Here is a 17,356-nt window from a genome sequence, read left to right as displayed (position 1 = left end):
AAGTTAGTGAACACTCAATGGCTACTGAGTAAGTTTCTTCAGGGATGTATGGATGAGGAAAGTGCAACAGAGAGCCAGTAATTTGCTTAATATTGGTGTCTTCTGAAATGTAATGCAATACTTACAAAGCTTTTCATCCAACCCTATTGGAAGGACTCACTGGACTTTATTCACCTACAATTCAGGTCTTACCAACGTTTTAGACCTAAAGGTCAGCAAACTATGTGGATGAGTCCCAGGTAACAGCTGTAGTCTACTGCTTGCTTGTGTTGTCTTTTTAGGTAGCCAAACCTACCTTTGAGGCTTCATCATGACCGCCTTTAGTTTGCAGCTGAGATCTTGCAGCTCGCATGCCTGAAATATTTACTACGCATCTATGTGAAACCTGCTTTAAGATTTACTTTCTCAAATACCTTTTCCATGCTGTCTTTAAAAACAGGGCATTGTCATCTAGCGCTAGCAGTTGAATTCTCAAGACAGGTATGTCATGAGAAAGGAAGCTGCAGAGATGACCTGTTTTCTTACCAAACGCATCTCTCCTCAGCACTTCTGCCTGCTGACGGTGAGGTCATGTGAGTTAGCACATTCAGCTTGTTTTCCTGAGAGGAGTTCTTCTAGCCCACTTTTAGTTCCTGAGTGCTGAATTACTCAGAGATTCCATGGTAAACCCACCTTCCTATTGTGACCCTGTTACACAGCAGGGACGTCTGTGGAATGCAAGGCATTGTGTGTGTCTGTGTGTTCTTACTGCAGTGTGTCTCTACTTAGCAACAGTGTGGCACAGGCTGAAGATAGTGTCAGTCTGTGGAAGTGATACTAACTTGGAACGGCATCTTGGCTGTCATCATGGACCATGTCACCACTTTGTCACCTGACTCCTAGTTTTGTCAGCTATAGCTGGGTGTCTGAGATCCCTTCTATCCTTGTGGAATGTGCCTAGTGTTTGCAAAAGGCCAGACTCTGACGCTCCCACATAGGCTAAATGCTCCTAGTGGGACATTTATTTGTATCCCCTGTATTTGTGAGATGAACGTAAGCCCTTCCATGAAAATGAGGGAGATTCCAATATCAACAGAGGAAGCATCCACTCTAGATATTTGATTATAAAGTTAATGTTACAAAATAAAATATGCTCATGACTCTTTAACCACTGCTTTTTAATCTCATTCCAAATTATGAGTTTTCTTCTTTGTTTTGATTTTCTCTTACTGAAAAAGAAAAGCTGTGACATCAGACCCTGGTTCTCTGTTCCCCAGCAGTTTTGCCTCACAGAGTGACAGAGTGTGTGAGAGAATTTGGCACCAGAAGCAAGGAGGGCCCTTATTCCCAAGTGTTTTTCTTTCATTTCCCTTCAAACAGCCCCACTGCATGTGTGCACAAGTTTGCACTTGTACTTTAGGTCAGGTTTAGTGCGGAAATAACTCATTCCTTCAGCAGCCTGCATGAGCCTTTTGTACCTGTGGCCTCTGTCATGGGTGCAGGAGAAAGAACATTCAGACTCCTCCACACACAGAAGTGTTTTCATTTGCTTTAACTCTGTAGCTCTCAAAATTGAGAAATATTTTATTTTGTATTGAGACTCTTAGTTGGAATCAGAAAACCAGAAAACAGGACAGAGCAAAGAAATGTGAAGAAAGAGGCCAATAAGATGGCTCATTAGGTAAAGCTGATGGCTTGACTTGGATAAGGTACAAGGAAAGAACTTACCTCCCTGCTTGCCTTTTGACCTCCACATGCTCGCTGTGGCACACATGTGGCACACATGCCTACCCCCAAACAAAATGAATAAATGTGAATAAAAGAAATAGGAAGAAAGGCGGGGAGGGAAAAAAAAGAACATAGAGTTCTGAGCAAGGACCAGCAAAAATAGAATTTTAAAAGATGACCATCTTAACGTCTTAATGGGTTTTGTTTTCTGTGTATAGGAACATCCCAGTAAGCATGGAGCCTTAACAATATTCTTCTGCGTTTCTTGTTTCTTGATTAGCTCTCTTTATGTGAAAGCCTGCCTCTAAGACCCCACTGGGAGAAGGAAAACATTCCCTGTGCTGGCAGGTGGTCCTTTTATAAGCACTTTCCAATTGAAAACAGATGTTCCTGGGTGTGAAGAGGTTCCTGGTAAGTTAGTGGGGAGCTTAAGTCAGGAAATGATGGAGCTATGTAGGCAAATGCAAGGTAAACACGCTTCCTGGAGAGAGAGGCTTTGGGTACCGCAAACAGACTAAGCATCTTCACCGCCAACAGGAAGGTCTTCCTTAACTGCCCTGAGGTATACTTTGCTTCAATGTTGACAGCTTCCTTCTTATCAATGCTAACCTAAGACCCTTTGTTTCTAGTCTCTTTGGTGGGTGTTTTCTGTCAAGAAGGGCAAGGCTGTTGATAATAGAGTTGATCTGGCACTTTAAAATTCTTTCTTCAGTTAATTAGAGAACGGAGAGTTAACATAGCAAATGGCTTTTTCACGATTAAAAATCAAAAGAAGATTCCCTCCTCCTCCCTCCTTCAAAGAGGAGACAAAAATATTCTCTTGGCACTGATGTTTACAAAATGAAATTGTTGCAGCAAAAATAATAATATGTAAACGATCATCAGAAATGAATTCTGTTTGCAAAGTGCACGAAAATAATTACACACACACACACAAAAAAAAAAATAACCACGAACAAAAAAGTAGATCTTACTGATACAGCTTTTCCTAAGCCTCCCATACCTATCACATACCTTTCCCCATCTGCACAAAATCTTAATGGAGCCCTAAGGTGGCTACTCTTCTATCAATGTTCTGTGGCATTGCCTGGAAAGAACAGTGAGTTTGCTTTGCGCAAAGTAGAATTTAATCGAATTTTTAAGGTACAAAAGCCATAAAGACATTCCTTCCAATATCGCACATTTTAAAATGTAGTGGAAGATTGCCCTGAGTCGGTGAATAATTGTCTATTAATAGGAAGAAAGTACTACGCCGAGCCCCAAACTGTTGCAAAAATGGAACCATACCTCATGAATACTAATGAAAAGAAAGGTCAGATTAATCTTTGTTCAAGCAACTGGTCATTGAATTCAAATTTACTGCTGGGATTCCTTCCTAATTGCTTCCCAGCTCACAGCAGTACACGGTGAAATGTCTTTTGCTTGAAACTGTAAAGAGTTCTGTTGTCTTCTTCTCTGTTTGCTTGCTTAGGTCAGAGAAAGCAGGCATTCCATTTGTAGTTTTCCCCAATAATGTTTACTTCTGGAAGTGAATATAATCATATTAAGAAGCACTGTCATACTTCTTAACTGGGAAGTCCTGGCAATAACACCTTGCCTCTCTTTCTCTGTCTTCCTCTCTTCAGCAGAAACACATCCTTGGAGTCCATGAGGCTGTGCAGAGAGCAGCTTACACATGTGGAGTGTCAGATATTCACAGTTAGCATGCCAAGCAGCTGCTTGAATACCCCCCCCCCCAAGAGGGAATGAAAATAACATGAGGCCATCAGGCAGTTATTACAGACTTCTTAGAAACAGGGAACCAAGCTAATCCCAATCAGAAAACAAATCATAATTACACTTTGTTCTTATATAGTGCGTTTCAGACATGACTTCATTATTTATCAGAGCATTCTTCTAAGTGTAGGTAGCAGGGGCTTCCTACGGTTTATAGAGGCATAAACTCGGACATAAAAATATTAATTGATTTCTGCTGGGCAGAGAAAATTCAAGGTAAAGGAAAAGCAGCTTTCCACGTGGAATTTCAGAGCTTGCTCTTTCCTCATGCTATGGAAAACACAATATCGTTAATCTTTGTAACACATTGTTGCCATAACACCAACACTGACCGTCTTATAATGCCAATCTATGATTTCTGGATTTTGTTTGTTTATTGCTATCTGCTGATAGACTGTACTCAAAATATGACCGTTGATTTGGTAATAGCATGCTGCTCACATGATCGCAGGGCAAATATGAGAGTCAGTATGAATGATTTCACTCAAAAGTACAAGAATAAAAGAACACAAATAATAGAGCTAGGGATTATCGTTGCAGAAAGTAACAAAGGGTTGCATTGAGAAACTTCCAGAGCCCATAGCTTCAGAGAAAACTGTGGCCGTAGTTACACTGCACCAATAAAAGCATATGTAGGAGATTGCTTATGAGGGTCTCTTACCTAAATGTATCTTCTCACTGTCACCAATCTCTCCTCAATCCACTGCCCAGTGACTATGCGTTGCTTGGAAACTTGACTTGACATTGAAGAATCTGGTGGTAACATGGGCAAGGTCCTCAATCTCAAGGAATTTATAAACTGTAATAGAAAACATCAATCCTCATATCACCAGATATGTGTAATAAGGCGGAGAAGGTTCTGACATGGAGACAACTAAAATGGAAGCTCCCCTTGTAAGCAAATCATGTTGTGATAGGGCGGGGGCAGCAGGGGGGCGTTAGCGGGGGCGGGGTGCAGGGTGCTGGGTGCGGGGTGCAGAGCGTGGCGGGTGGGGCGTGGTGGGGGCGGGTCCTAGCGCAGAGAGACCTGAACCCAAAACAACGTTAAAGTTATGGAATCAGGAGACGCCAAGTCTTTTTTGTTGGATTCTGGTTTCTGTTATTGCCGTCTGAATTATGAAATTACTTTCAAGCAAAACCTGCTTAGTGAAATGGGCCTGTAATATTTTCTTTCTCAGACACAAAGAAGCTAAGGACAGTTTCTGACCTCAAATCAGATGTTACCACTTTAGGGAAGGAACCTTGGATGGATAGTCGTATCTTAGTTTCTCCCATTATAAGTTCCCTATTTCATTGGGGAGTTTGCATATAAATGGGTTTGCGTATGTGTCTGATTTGGAGAGGAGCCTGATACACGTAATGCCTAGCAGTATCATCAGGTGTGAGAAAGACACAGTTACAGATGTAACTAGTGTAAACAGTTCACAGGAGACAACAGAGGGCTGCCAAGATGCAAAGTGGGAGCATCAAACTTGTTCCAGCCTGTCTGTAGCCTAGAGGGCCTTAATATGAAGGTCAGAGGGAACTTCTCTTAATGATTCAGTTTGGCGTGCCAACAGCCTATGAGGCAAAAGGTAGCAAAAGCTAAGACTGAAAGCTCAGTTGGGGCCAGGTACAAATGACCTTTTACAATCAGGGTTAGAGTGAACAAATTTAAAGAAATTAAATTTTTAAAATTACACCCCTCACCAAAAAAAAAAAAAAAAAAAAGAGAGAGTTAAGGCTTTCACTTTAAGCACAATGGAAAATCACAGGTACGGAGAACCACAGGAAGTTGCACCATTGAAAGTTCAGCTTGGCTATTATGTAAAAAAAAAAACCACAGAAATCAAGTAGACTAAAGGAATGTGATCCATTAGAATGTTTTGATTTTTAAAAGGTATTAATTAGATAAGTGTGTGAAAGTGAATAGGCAGACATACACATATTTCTGAGGGGGGGGTGATATTTGAATGGTTTCTAAAACTGAGGGAAAGAAATTCAAGATGCCCGGCCCCCCAACCCCCCACCTCTGGTTTCTATTTTTCTGTTGGTGTTCTTCTTATATAAAGTGGGTATTCCTGCCATTTGATGAAGTGAAGATTCTCCACAAGGCCACAATTTTGCCCCAGGAAGACAGAGTGATAGTGTCCGTCATGGTTTAAGAACCCCGGGATATGCTCTTAGAAACACAGACTACTGCATATATCCTGCCAGGGTAAAGCTTCAGAGTTTAGTCTTCTGTGAAACTGTGCTGTGGCAGTGGGAAAGTCACATCTAAACACTGAAAGATGCTCCATAACAGGTACTTTGAGAACTTTATTTATACCTTACATTCGAGTTGCTTAAACTGCACAGCATTAATTCCTAAAGGTTAAAAGCAATGATTTTTTTTTTTCAGTTTAGGGCACCTTGTTCTTAATTAAACTTCATCCATATAGTGTGCTCATTCGCCTAGACTCAGCACTTCTCTGGCATTATAAAATGGGTCTTTATTTTTATAAACAACACATGTCTGTGGAAATGAGTTCTTGGCTGTTAATCCAGGAGTCTAAATAAATGCTCACAATTTTCAGAAAAGAATCTACAATCTGCTTTGTATTCAGTTCAGTAGGCAGTAAGAGGTACAGAGTTGGCAAGAAAACTCAGATAGAAACTTGCTTTCCTCATCAGTTGCGGTCAATGAAGAAGACAGACAACAAAGGAAAAGTTAGTAAGCCACAGAGCGTGTATGAGATGGCTAAGATTGATTTGGAGAAAAACTCAAACTGAGAAGTTGGAAGGTGTGGTTTTGGCTTTCAGTGGGGTTGTCAAAGAAGGCTGTACTACGACATTTGAAAACTGATCTAAAGGGGATGTGGATGGGGGGGGGGTGTCAAGCTAATATTTGGGGTCAGAGTGTGGCAGAGAGACAACCCCGGCTTTCAGTAACCCGACAACAGTGGAAGGAGAGACAAAGTTATAGTAGATGACATCAGCAAAAGGAGGAAGCAGTAACTGCAGATTGTTGGGGCTTTTTAGCCAGAGTCTCTAGTAGCGGACTCTTGTCTTCCGACTTCTCTTCTGAAGGATCACTGTGGTTGTTTTTACATAACAAGAGAAAGGATAACTTTGGGTATCACAACGGAACCAGAGAGGACTGTAGGGATTCAGGCATATTCTATTCTAACAGGCTGCACTGTGCTAGTCCAACAGCACACGCGCTGGCAGGGCACGGACCCCGAGACAAAGCTTGAACTATACTGAGTACCCTCAGATAACCATGCACCCACAGAACTACCAACCCAGGGTCAATTTCAGGTTGGTTTTGACCACCTTGTCAGTATTATTTTATTTACATATAATAGTGAAGCAGCTGGTTCCATCTTCTCCCTAAGGAGCTCCACAGGGCTGACATTCTCAGAATAAAGATTGCCTCTCTGACCAGTGAAACGAAGTGCTCTGCTCAAGTCCGTTCCTGTCAACCTTGTGCCAAGGTGAGAGTTAGGGCAGTTCAGGGATGGCACTTCACTTCTTAAAGCTGATGAAATGGTAGGGTAGAGTTGGGGAAATGGTTTAAGTGAAGTCTATATCACACCTATTTAATATAAAAAAAAGAAAGAAAATGAATATAGATAAGACTTACTGTGAGAGCAGATGAAACCAAAAATAGAGAAATGAGGTTTTTATCAGGAGAGACAGCCAGTGCTGTCAGCAGAAAGGAGAAGGTTTTTGTTTTGAAACTTCTTTACAGAAAGTATGTCCTTTTCCTCACACTAGCCACTTAATTGTAGCTAACACAAACAGAAAGCTTAATGTACATGCCAGTGTGGGATTTACTTCTATTATGGGTTTTATCTATCAACTCTCCCATTTTTAACTCTAAGGAACGATCTCTCCAATGTGATAGTCCACTCAACAATGATAACAGGTAGCCTTCCAAGGTACAAGGTGATGAAATTGGATGCAAAAGGCAAGCAGAGTGAGAAGACTGGGTGAGCTCGCTCTTTGCAATAGGCTATTTGAGCAATGTATAATTTCCTATTGTGATAGACCCAATATTAATCCTGGAATTAAGTGAAAATTACATGTTCCTAGAAGAAGAAGACCATCTCATATAAATGAAATAAACCTATAATTGATGTTGCTGTGGCCTTGAGTATCTGTGCTTTTTGCTGTTTCCATTTCCTCTGGGAGTCCTCTGCAGAAAATCTGAGGTGGCTTTTACCTATTTGGAAATCAAGAAACTTTAGAAATTACTATCTCCGTGGAGTAGGGTATTGAGCAACAGTTTGCTAAGTGGATACGTCCGTCCATTTATGAACAGGTGAGAGGATGTGAGTCTCACGGGTCTCATGGATCCATACATTAATTCATTTTAGCCTATAAAATGCAAAAAATAGTTCATAATGAGAAAAAAAGGGGAGGGAGAGGGTGAGAGAGAAAAGAGGCCATATTATTAGCTGTTTATGATTCCCCTTATGTATTAGTAAGAATAATTTCCAGGAGATGCACAGTGAGGTTGATGGAAAAGAGCCTCTTCATGGACTGTTCTAGAATAAACAAGGAAAAGGGAACACGGGGAAAAAATGAAGGTCATGGTCCGTATCTGATCCAGGTGACTTCTATGTACAGGTTCACAGGTTCCTAGAGCTTTCTCTACCCTCCCAATTGAGACTGGCATTATGTTTAGAGCAAAAAGAAGCTTCTCGAGAGAAAAATGTTCACTCTTGAGTTTGGGTTGCCTCACCTGGAGGGGGTGGAGGTATTTCTTCTCTTAGTCAAGAAGGCATGATCTTCACCACCCCACTCTGCTTGCACACACCCTGGCCACCACAGGTTGCTAGGCACCTTAAGTTATATGATTTATATAAAACTCTTACAAGAGATGCCGCTGTTCTCCTGGGCGTTTTCAGAAGAGGCTTCTCCACCCACTCACCTCCCAAGGTGGGTCTTAAACATGTAACAAAATGTGGGGATTGAGGCAAAGGCCAAAGAGCCTTTTTAAGGGAGGCTAACCTCAAGATGATTTAGGGAAACAAACGAAAATAATTTAAAAAGTCTGTAACCTCAGATGTTTGCATGCCAAGATAAAACAATAACGAACAATAGAGAGAGAGACAAAAAGAACTCCGTATTACTAAATACGCTTCAAAATTATTTCTTTTTACTTTGCGGCAATTCAATTTTTTTTCTACTTCCTTGTTTCTGAGCTTACTAGTAACTGTGAGCCAGTTCTCATGAGATTGTCTTATTTAAAAAAAAAAAAAAGATTCTTTTCACAACACAATTGGGGGGAAATTAATCAAAGAACCCAGTTCTTCTATCCAAGCTGTCACACCGCCCACTAAGCCTCCAAATGGGAATTTCCATTCAAATAGTTGCAAAACAGCCCCTAATACTTTATATTGTCCATTAATGGTCAGCTTGTCTCTCCAGTCAAACAGAACAATCTTGTTTTCTCTAATGAAAAGAAAATTAAGTTAAATCTTAAAAGAAAGGGGTTTGTTGTTTGTCTTTAAACAATAGACACTAGATACCGCAGAGTAATGAAATAAACAGAAAGAGGGGGAAAAAAGACAGAATTTCTCAAGGCTTTCTCACACAGCTGCACTTCAGCCAGATGCTCCCCTAAAAGCCTGTCCCTTGGTACTCGAGCATTCTTTAGCCTTCCGTATGCTGCCCTCTCTAAGAGATGTACAATGCCCATTAAAATAGTAAAGATCTCAGGATGGAAAAAGTCAAGAAATCCATTTAATATCCTTTAACCTGATAGTTCCAAAATTTACGAGTCTACAAAGCTTTTCCAATGTAGTTTGAACTGTAACTCTACGCAGTTAGTTATATGCATAAGCCTGCGGCACCCCTCTACAAATACTGCAAACATGTTTGAGTGCGCTGGAAGTCAACCCCCTGAAAAATGGAATCACTTAGAGGTAATCAAAGCCTCTGGTGGAAAAATATAACTTTTGATGTTAAGAGCACAGAAGAAAAAAAATTATATATGCTGGGAACCATATCCCACAGCACTTAGGGAGAGTGGAGATTAGAAAGAATTGAAAAGAAATAAAGAAACGGAAAGCAAAAAGTCTAATAACTAAATCCCCTAAATCCACATTTTAACTTAATGTCTCTGATAGCAGAGGACAAAATTTTATAGGCTAAGGAGTATTAAGATGATAATAATTTTACTGCCCCAGTACCTTCTAACACTGTTGCCCATCTGTTCTGGAAATCTCCACTTCTCTGAGATTCTAGAGCAGAGAGTAGACAGGCTCACAAGGCTTCTTGGACATTGAATTTCTCTTACAAAACAATAGTTTGTTGAATTACATGCCAACTTAACAGATGGATTATATTTACTCTCAATGTGCACAAATTAAAAAATTAAAGAGAAAAAGTACTTGGTAAAACCAGCTTTGTATTTTTGCTGGATCAGAAGCATTTAGGGAAATGGTTTGAAATGTTTGGCTAAAGCCCAGTGCCACCAGGCCTGCCTGGCTCCAGACACCAGTCCCATTGACTGAAAATTTCTATTAAGCAAACAGATGGGTGAGTGGTTTGTTGCTAACTTCCCCACAAGTGTGGAGCATGAAATGTAATATTCCTGGAAGGATCAACACTGTGTGCTTTATATTTTTACAAACATGGGGAGTGACCCACTGCCAGGACATTTTAGAATTAATATTGGCTGAGAAATAAACTTTCTAAAGAGATTAATTTTATCAGTTCATAGAGAAATTGAGAAGGAAGCTCATAGCAACAACAGAAACACAAGAACATTTGGGAAAAGTCTGAATTGTCTAAAGTTCTATGACTATGGATAAATTATTAAAATGCTCCCTGAAATAATGGGATAACTTCACAATATACTCATTAACAAAACCTGAGATTTGTTTGAATAAAATTTACTTTAATAACAGTTTTAATTTCATAGCAAAACTGAGAAGAAAATAGAATCTTTGCCCATGGCCCCACAGGCAGCTCCACTGTCAGCATTTCTTACTAGTTGGTGAACTAGTTCATATTACTATGACCAAATGCTAAAGCTTACATTAAAGGCACGATGTTAGTAAAAACATAACTCAGGTGTGTGAATTATTGACCTTTTTATAACCTACAATAGTGCTAAAAAGTACATTACTCTTGGATATTTGAAGGCAACAGATACTATAGTTAACATTTTTTTTAAAAAGAAATCATTTATAATTTCATAGTTTATCAATTTCAAGAAAAACTAAATTAAATTTTGTAATCTTAATGCTGGTGCCTTTCCAATAAGAAAATCTCATAAATTATCAATTAGTATTTGTAATTTGAAATGTGGAACTAATATTATCTCGTGGGCGTGGCCCATTCTTTCATGAGACAGTGATGGTTGGGAAAGACATACAATGGAAAATGAACCGTATTGAGTGCTTTACAGAAAAATATTGTTGTGATAAAACAAAAGCCATGTTAATTTCCACTGTTTTCTTTTTTAACTTAGTTTTGCTCTCTCCTCATACACCGTGTGTGTGTGTGTGTGTGTGTGTGTGTGTGTGCGCGCGCGCGCGCGCGCGCGCGCGCGCGCGCACGCACGCCCACAGAGGCCGGATCCCATGAAGCTAGAATTACTGGGAACCAAACTTGGGTCCTCTGTAAGAATGACAAGTGTTTTTAACTGCTGAACTCCAGCTACCATTTCTTCTGTTTATAAGAGCTTCTCTTTCCATGTCAAGCTATGTCAAGTTGGAATCATGAGTGTGTAAATCATGTGTCTCCTATTTCAAAAAGATTCCAAGATGAATCCATGGCATAATTTTGATAATGGGATTCCAAAGATTAAATGGAGTTTGTTTGAGCTCTGTCTCTTGATATATTCACTGGAGAGGTTAAAATTTCAAAGAAAGACTAGGAAACTGAGTGACCAGTTAAGAATGAGTCATTACCTAATACCCAATGTATACATTACTGGCATCAATCTTCTTCAAGTATCTTTCTCAACATGGTGACTGTTGCATGCCCCAAATACTGGATATACAATATTTGCAATCAACTGAGAGCTAGACACTGACCAAGGCTTTCTGAGTATAATTCCTTTCGTTATATTACTAATCTGATTATTAACTTTATGCTTCATCAAAAGAGTAACTTAAAATGCTTTATTTTTAAAATCAGAGAATATAATTTTTAAGGATGTAATACTCCATTGCAATTCATAAATCCTTTCACTCCCCTATTGCCCCTCATCTTTGCCTTTCCAAATTCTGTTCCTTATTCTTTTTTTCATCTATCTATCTATCTATCTATCTATCTATCTATCTATCTATCTATCCATCCATCCATTTAATCACTTTATAGCCTGATTACAGTCCCTTCCCTGCTTTCCTTCCAGTCCAACCCTCATACCTCCTTCACCCTCCTTCTCAGAGAAGAGGAAACCCCTAATGGGTACCAACCCACCCTGGAATCTCAATGTGCAAGAGGACTAAAGGCATCCCCTCCCACTGACGCCTGACAAAGCCACCCAGACAGAGGAAAGGGATCCAAAGCAGGCAACAGAGTCAGAGATAGCCCCTACTCCCATTGTTAGGGAACCCACATGATGACCAGGATTCACATCTGCTACATTATATGTAGGGGGTCTAGTCCAGCCCATACATGCTCTTTGGTTGGTGGTTCAGTCTCTCTAAGTCCCCATGGGCCCAGGTTACTTTACTCTATAGGTTTTCTTGTGATGTTCTTGCCCCCTCCAATCCTTCCTCACATTCTTTTACAAGACTCCCGAAGCTTGGCCTATTGTTTGGCTGTGGGTCTCAGCATCTGCTTCCACCAGGTGCTAGAAAAAGCCTCTCAGAAGACAGTTATGCTAGGCTCCTGTCTGCAAGGATAGCAGAATATCATTAATAGGTATTAGCTCTCTCCCATGGGGTGGGTCTCAAGTTGGGCCAGTCACTGGTTTGCCACTCCCTCAATCTCTGTTCCATCTTTACCCCTACACTTCTTGTAGGCAAGACAAATTTTGGGTTGAAAGCTTTTTTTTTTCATGTCTTTTTAAATTTTTATTTTTTTAAAAAATTATTCACCTTACATCCCAATTGTAGCCACCTCCCTCATTTCATCCCAGTACCACCCTCCCTTCCTCCTCCCCCCATTCCTCTCCCCTGGCCAACAGAGATGGGGAGCCATTCTTTTCTACCAACTGACCACAGCTTATCAAGTCTTATCAGGGCTGCCAGCATCCTCTCTTCCTCTATGTCATGGTAAGGCAGCCCACCAAGGGGAAGGAATCAAAGTACATGCAACAGAATCCTTGACAGGGACATCCCCTTTTTCCCTTAATAAGGGACCCATATGGAGACTGAGCTGCCTATTGACTACATCTGAGTGGGAGGCCTAGGTTCTCTCAATGTATGGTCCTTATTTGGTGCATCAGTCTCTGCCTGCCACCCTGGGCCCAGATTTGTTGGTTCTGTTGGTCTACTTGTGGAGCTCCTGTCCTTCCAGGTCCGTCTATTCCCCCAGCTCATGCAAACGACTCTCTGTGCTCTGCTCAAAGTTTGACTGTGGGACTCAGCTTTTGCTTTGATCCCCAACTGGAAGAAGTCTTTCAGAGGCCAACTATGGTAGGCTCCAATCCTGTTACCTCTCTTCCACAGCTTCCAGTGTCTATTCTATTTGCCCTCATGAATGAAAATTAAGTATCCTCCCTACAGTCCTCCTTATTACTTAGATTATTTAGGTCTGTGATTGTAATATGGTTATCCTGTGTTATATGCCTAATATACACTTATAAGCAAGTAAATAGCATGCATGCCCTTCTGGGTTACATCACTCAGGATGATCTTTTCCAACTCCATTCATTTGCCTGCAAATTTCAGGATGTCCTGGTTTTTGATAGCTGAATAGTATTCCATTATGTAGACGTACTACAGTTTCATTATCCATTCTTTGCTTGAAGGGCATCTGTGTTGTTTCCATATTAATCCTAATACAAAGAAAGCTACTATGAACATAGGTAAGCAAATGCCCTCATTGTATGGTAGACCATCTTTCTGGTATATGCCCAGGAGTGGTATAGCTGAGTCTTGAGGTAGAGCTAGTGCCAATATTCTGAGAAAGTGCCAGAATGATTTCCAAAGTAGTGGTACTAGTTTGCACACCCACCAGCAGTGAAGGAGTGTTCCCCTTTCTTCACATCCTTACCAACATGTGCTTGAGTTTTTTTATCCTCGCCATTCTGATAGTTGTTAGAAGAAATCTCAGAGTTGATTTGATTTGCATTTCCTGGATGCCTAAGGATATTGAGCATTTATTTAAGTGATTCTTAGCCATTCTATATTTTTCCATTCTGTTGAGCTCTGTAACCCACATTTTAAATTGGATTATTTGATTAGTTAGTGTTTAATTTCTTGAGTTCTTTATATACATATTGGATATTAGCCCTCTGTTGGATGTAGGGTTGGTGAAGATTTTTTCCCCAGTCTGTGGGCATTCGTTTTGTTTTATTATTGGTGTACTTTGTTTTACAGAAACTTTTCAGTTTCATGAGGTCCCACTTATTAATTGTTGCCTGGGTTTTGGTGTTCTGTTCAGGAAGTTGTCTCCTGTGCCAATGTGTTCAAGTCTCTTCCCCACTTTCTCTTCTAAAAGATACAGTGTTTCTGGTTTAAGTTAAGGTCCTTGATCCATTTGGACTTGAGTTTGTGCAGGGTGACAAATATGAATCTATTTGCATTTTTCTACATGTAGACATCTAGTTAGACCAGCACCATTTGTTGAAGATGCTATCATTTTTCCACTTATGGTTTTTGCTTATTGTCAAAAACCAAGTATCTATAGGTGTGGAGGTTTATTTCTGGGTCTTCAATTCCATTGATCAACCAGTCTGTTTCTATGACAGTACCATGCAGTTTTTATTACTGTTGCTCTATAGTATAACTTGAGATCAGACATGGAGATACTTCCAGAAGATCTTTTATTATATAGGATTGCCTTAGCTATTCTGGTTTTCTTGTTTTTCCGTATGCAGTTGAAAGTTTTCCTTTCAAGTTCTATAAAGAATTATGTTAGTATTTTGATGGAAATTGCATTGAATCTGTAGATTGCTTTTGGAAGGATGGCCATTTCATTTTTTTCCCTTTTTTTATTAACTTATTCTTGTTACATCTCAATGGTTATCCCATCCCTTGTATCCTCCCATTCTTCCCTCCCTCCCATTTTCCCCTTATTCCCCTCCCCTATGACTGTTCCTGAGGGTGATTACCTCCCCCTGTATATGTTCATAGGGTATCAAGTCTCTTCTTGGTAACCTGCTGCCCTTCCTCTGAGTGCCACCAGGTCTCCCCTTAATGGATTGAGCTAGAAATGATCATAATGAGTGAGTTAACCCAGAAGCAGAAAGACTCAAATGGTATATACTCACTTATATCTGCATATTAGCCCAAGGGGCATGTCCTACGAAAGCCTTCACTTACCAGGAAACTGAGACAGAGGAGAGGACATACTAGTGGGACTCTAGATGAGAGAAGCATGGGAGAAAGGCAAAGTAGAAGGATCCAGAGGGTCCTAGAAGCCTACAAGTAGAACATTATGATAAGCAGGTTTGGGCCCAGGGATCCCGCTCAAACTAAGGCACCAGCCAAGGACAATACAGGCAGTAAACCTTAAACCCCTACCCAGATCTAGCCAATGGTCAGAACACTCTCCACAGTAGAGTGGAGAGTGGGATATTACTTTCTCACGTACTCTGGTGCCTCACCTTTGACCATGTCCCCTGGAGGGGGAGACCTGGTGGCACTCAGAGGAAGGACAGCAGGTTACCAAGAAAAGACTTGATACCCTATGAACATATACAGGGGGAGGTAATCCCCCTCAGGAACAGTCATAGGGGAGGGGAATAAGGGGAAAATGGGAGGGAGAGAAGAATGGGAGAATACAAGGGATGGATGTAACAAGAATAAATTAATAAAGAAGAGAAAAAAAAGAAAAAAATGCCATAAACTGTAGGTCTCAGGTTTTTGAAGACCTTATCTAATGATTTTACCTTATCCATCTATAGACTCATATCTATCAGTTAAACCTAGGTGTATATTCTTGTGTTGAAATAGACTAGTAATTTACATGGCCATGAGTTGATCAACTAACAATTAATTTATTTTACTTAATTATCATAAACAGCCTGCAATAGCACCTTCAAAGTATTGGAAGTAAATCTTGTATTATAATTGAGTTGTATGGGTACACTACCTCCTATTAGAGTAGCAATATATTTAATATGTGTGAAACATGATCTTGAATGTGATTTCTAAAGAACATATTTTGGACAACTAAAATAAGCATACATTGTAACCAACATAGAATTCTTAATTTTGTGTGTATTTTTCTCAGATTATTTTATTTTTAAATGTCGATGCCAATTGTTAACTTACAACTGTTGAGTTTCATATGGGGAAGATAGAGATTAAGAATCAAACCTTTTTATCTTTTCCCTGATTATCCTGTTCTTTATAGCCAGGCTTACAATGCTTAGCACAATATACAAATTTGGATCTTTTCTTTTTCACTGGCTTTGTCATATTTCTAACAAATAAGTAGTATTTCTTGTGATGGTATATGCTATAGTTTAGATTTTGAATATTCCCCAAAGTCCATGGGCTAAAACCTGGGACTTTAAGAGATGCTGTAGCAAGTGATGGAGTCATAGGGCCTTGAGTGAGCACCTTGTGAGCCATTAAGAGTTTGTGTTAGGAAAGGCTGATGGGAACTCAGTCTCTTTTCTTTGTATTTTCCCAGTGAAGGAAGTAAGTTTGCTCTGTTCTTTTTCCTACTATGATATGTTGCCTCACCACAGACCTAAAGCAACAATGATTGCACCACTGAACCTTTAAAACTATGAGTCAAAACTGATGTTATCTTTTGATATGTTGATTGCCTTAGATATTTTATTATAGCAATGAAAGTTGGCTAACAATGCCCATGTACATACTAGATATTCCTGACATCTACATCACACAATATTCACAGCAAGTCTGCTAGTTAACTTTACATAGCTGTGCTCTATACTCCTGAGACCATAGCTTAAAAGGGGAAAGGTTTTGGCTTATAGTTTTTTAGGTCCACAGCCTTTGACTACACTGATTCTGATTCCATCATTAGGCAGACATTATGGCAGTGAAGGAGAGTTCTGGAACAGGCTGTTCACTTCCTGGCACATAGGAAGCAAAGGAAAAAGGAAAGGATGACAGAAGGGTAGCCTCCACTGCACCAAGGGAGGTGCACATCTCATGGCTAGACTGTTTAGAATGTCTCGAGACAGCACTGTCAACTGGGACCAAGCAATGAATAAATGAACCTATAGTTGGCATTTCCAATAGAAATCTTCGTAGTACAGTTTTAATATCTGTTATTAACTTAACATTATTTTTATTTATTGTGTTTGGGTACCTGTATATGTGTAATGTGGTATGTATGTATGTATGTATGTATGTATGTATGTATGTATGTATGTTCGTTATTTTGTGTGAGATCAGGCACATGCTATGTGCTTGTTAATGGCAGAGAATAACTTCAGGCAACCTCAGGTGTGAGTTCTTACCTCTCACCTCATTTGAGACCAGAATCTCTCTTCTGTTGTGTGGTGCTATAGATGGCAGGCGAGCTGCACCATGGGATTCTGGGAGTTCTCCATTCTCCGCCTCCTCTCTCATTAGGATCACTGGGATTATGAGACTTCTAGGGACCTAAAGATCCTCATGCTTGTTCAGCAAGTACTTTTCCCTGCTAAACCATCTCCTCAAACCAAATTCTTCCTCATTTTCCTTTTGTAAAATCAGTATTGAGGACCAACCCCCAAAAGAGAACTAGACATTGGGTCTTGTACTTCAGGCAAAGCAATCTATCCTTGGGCTAAGTTCACCATCCTCTCTTTTAA

Source organism: Acomys minous, assembly GCF_964271855.1.
Source record: "Acomys minous genome assembly, chromosome: 3".
Classification (NCBI taxonomy): Eukaryota; Metazoa; Chordata; class Mammalia; order Rodentia; family Muridae; genus Acomys; species Acomys minous.
Note: the sequence above shows the minus strand (reverse complement) of the source record.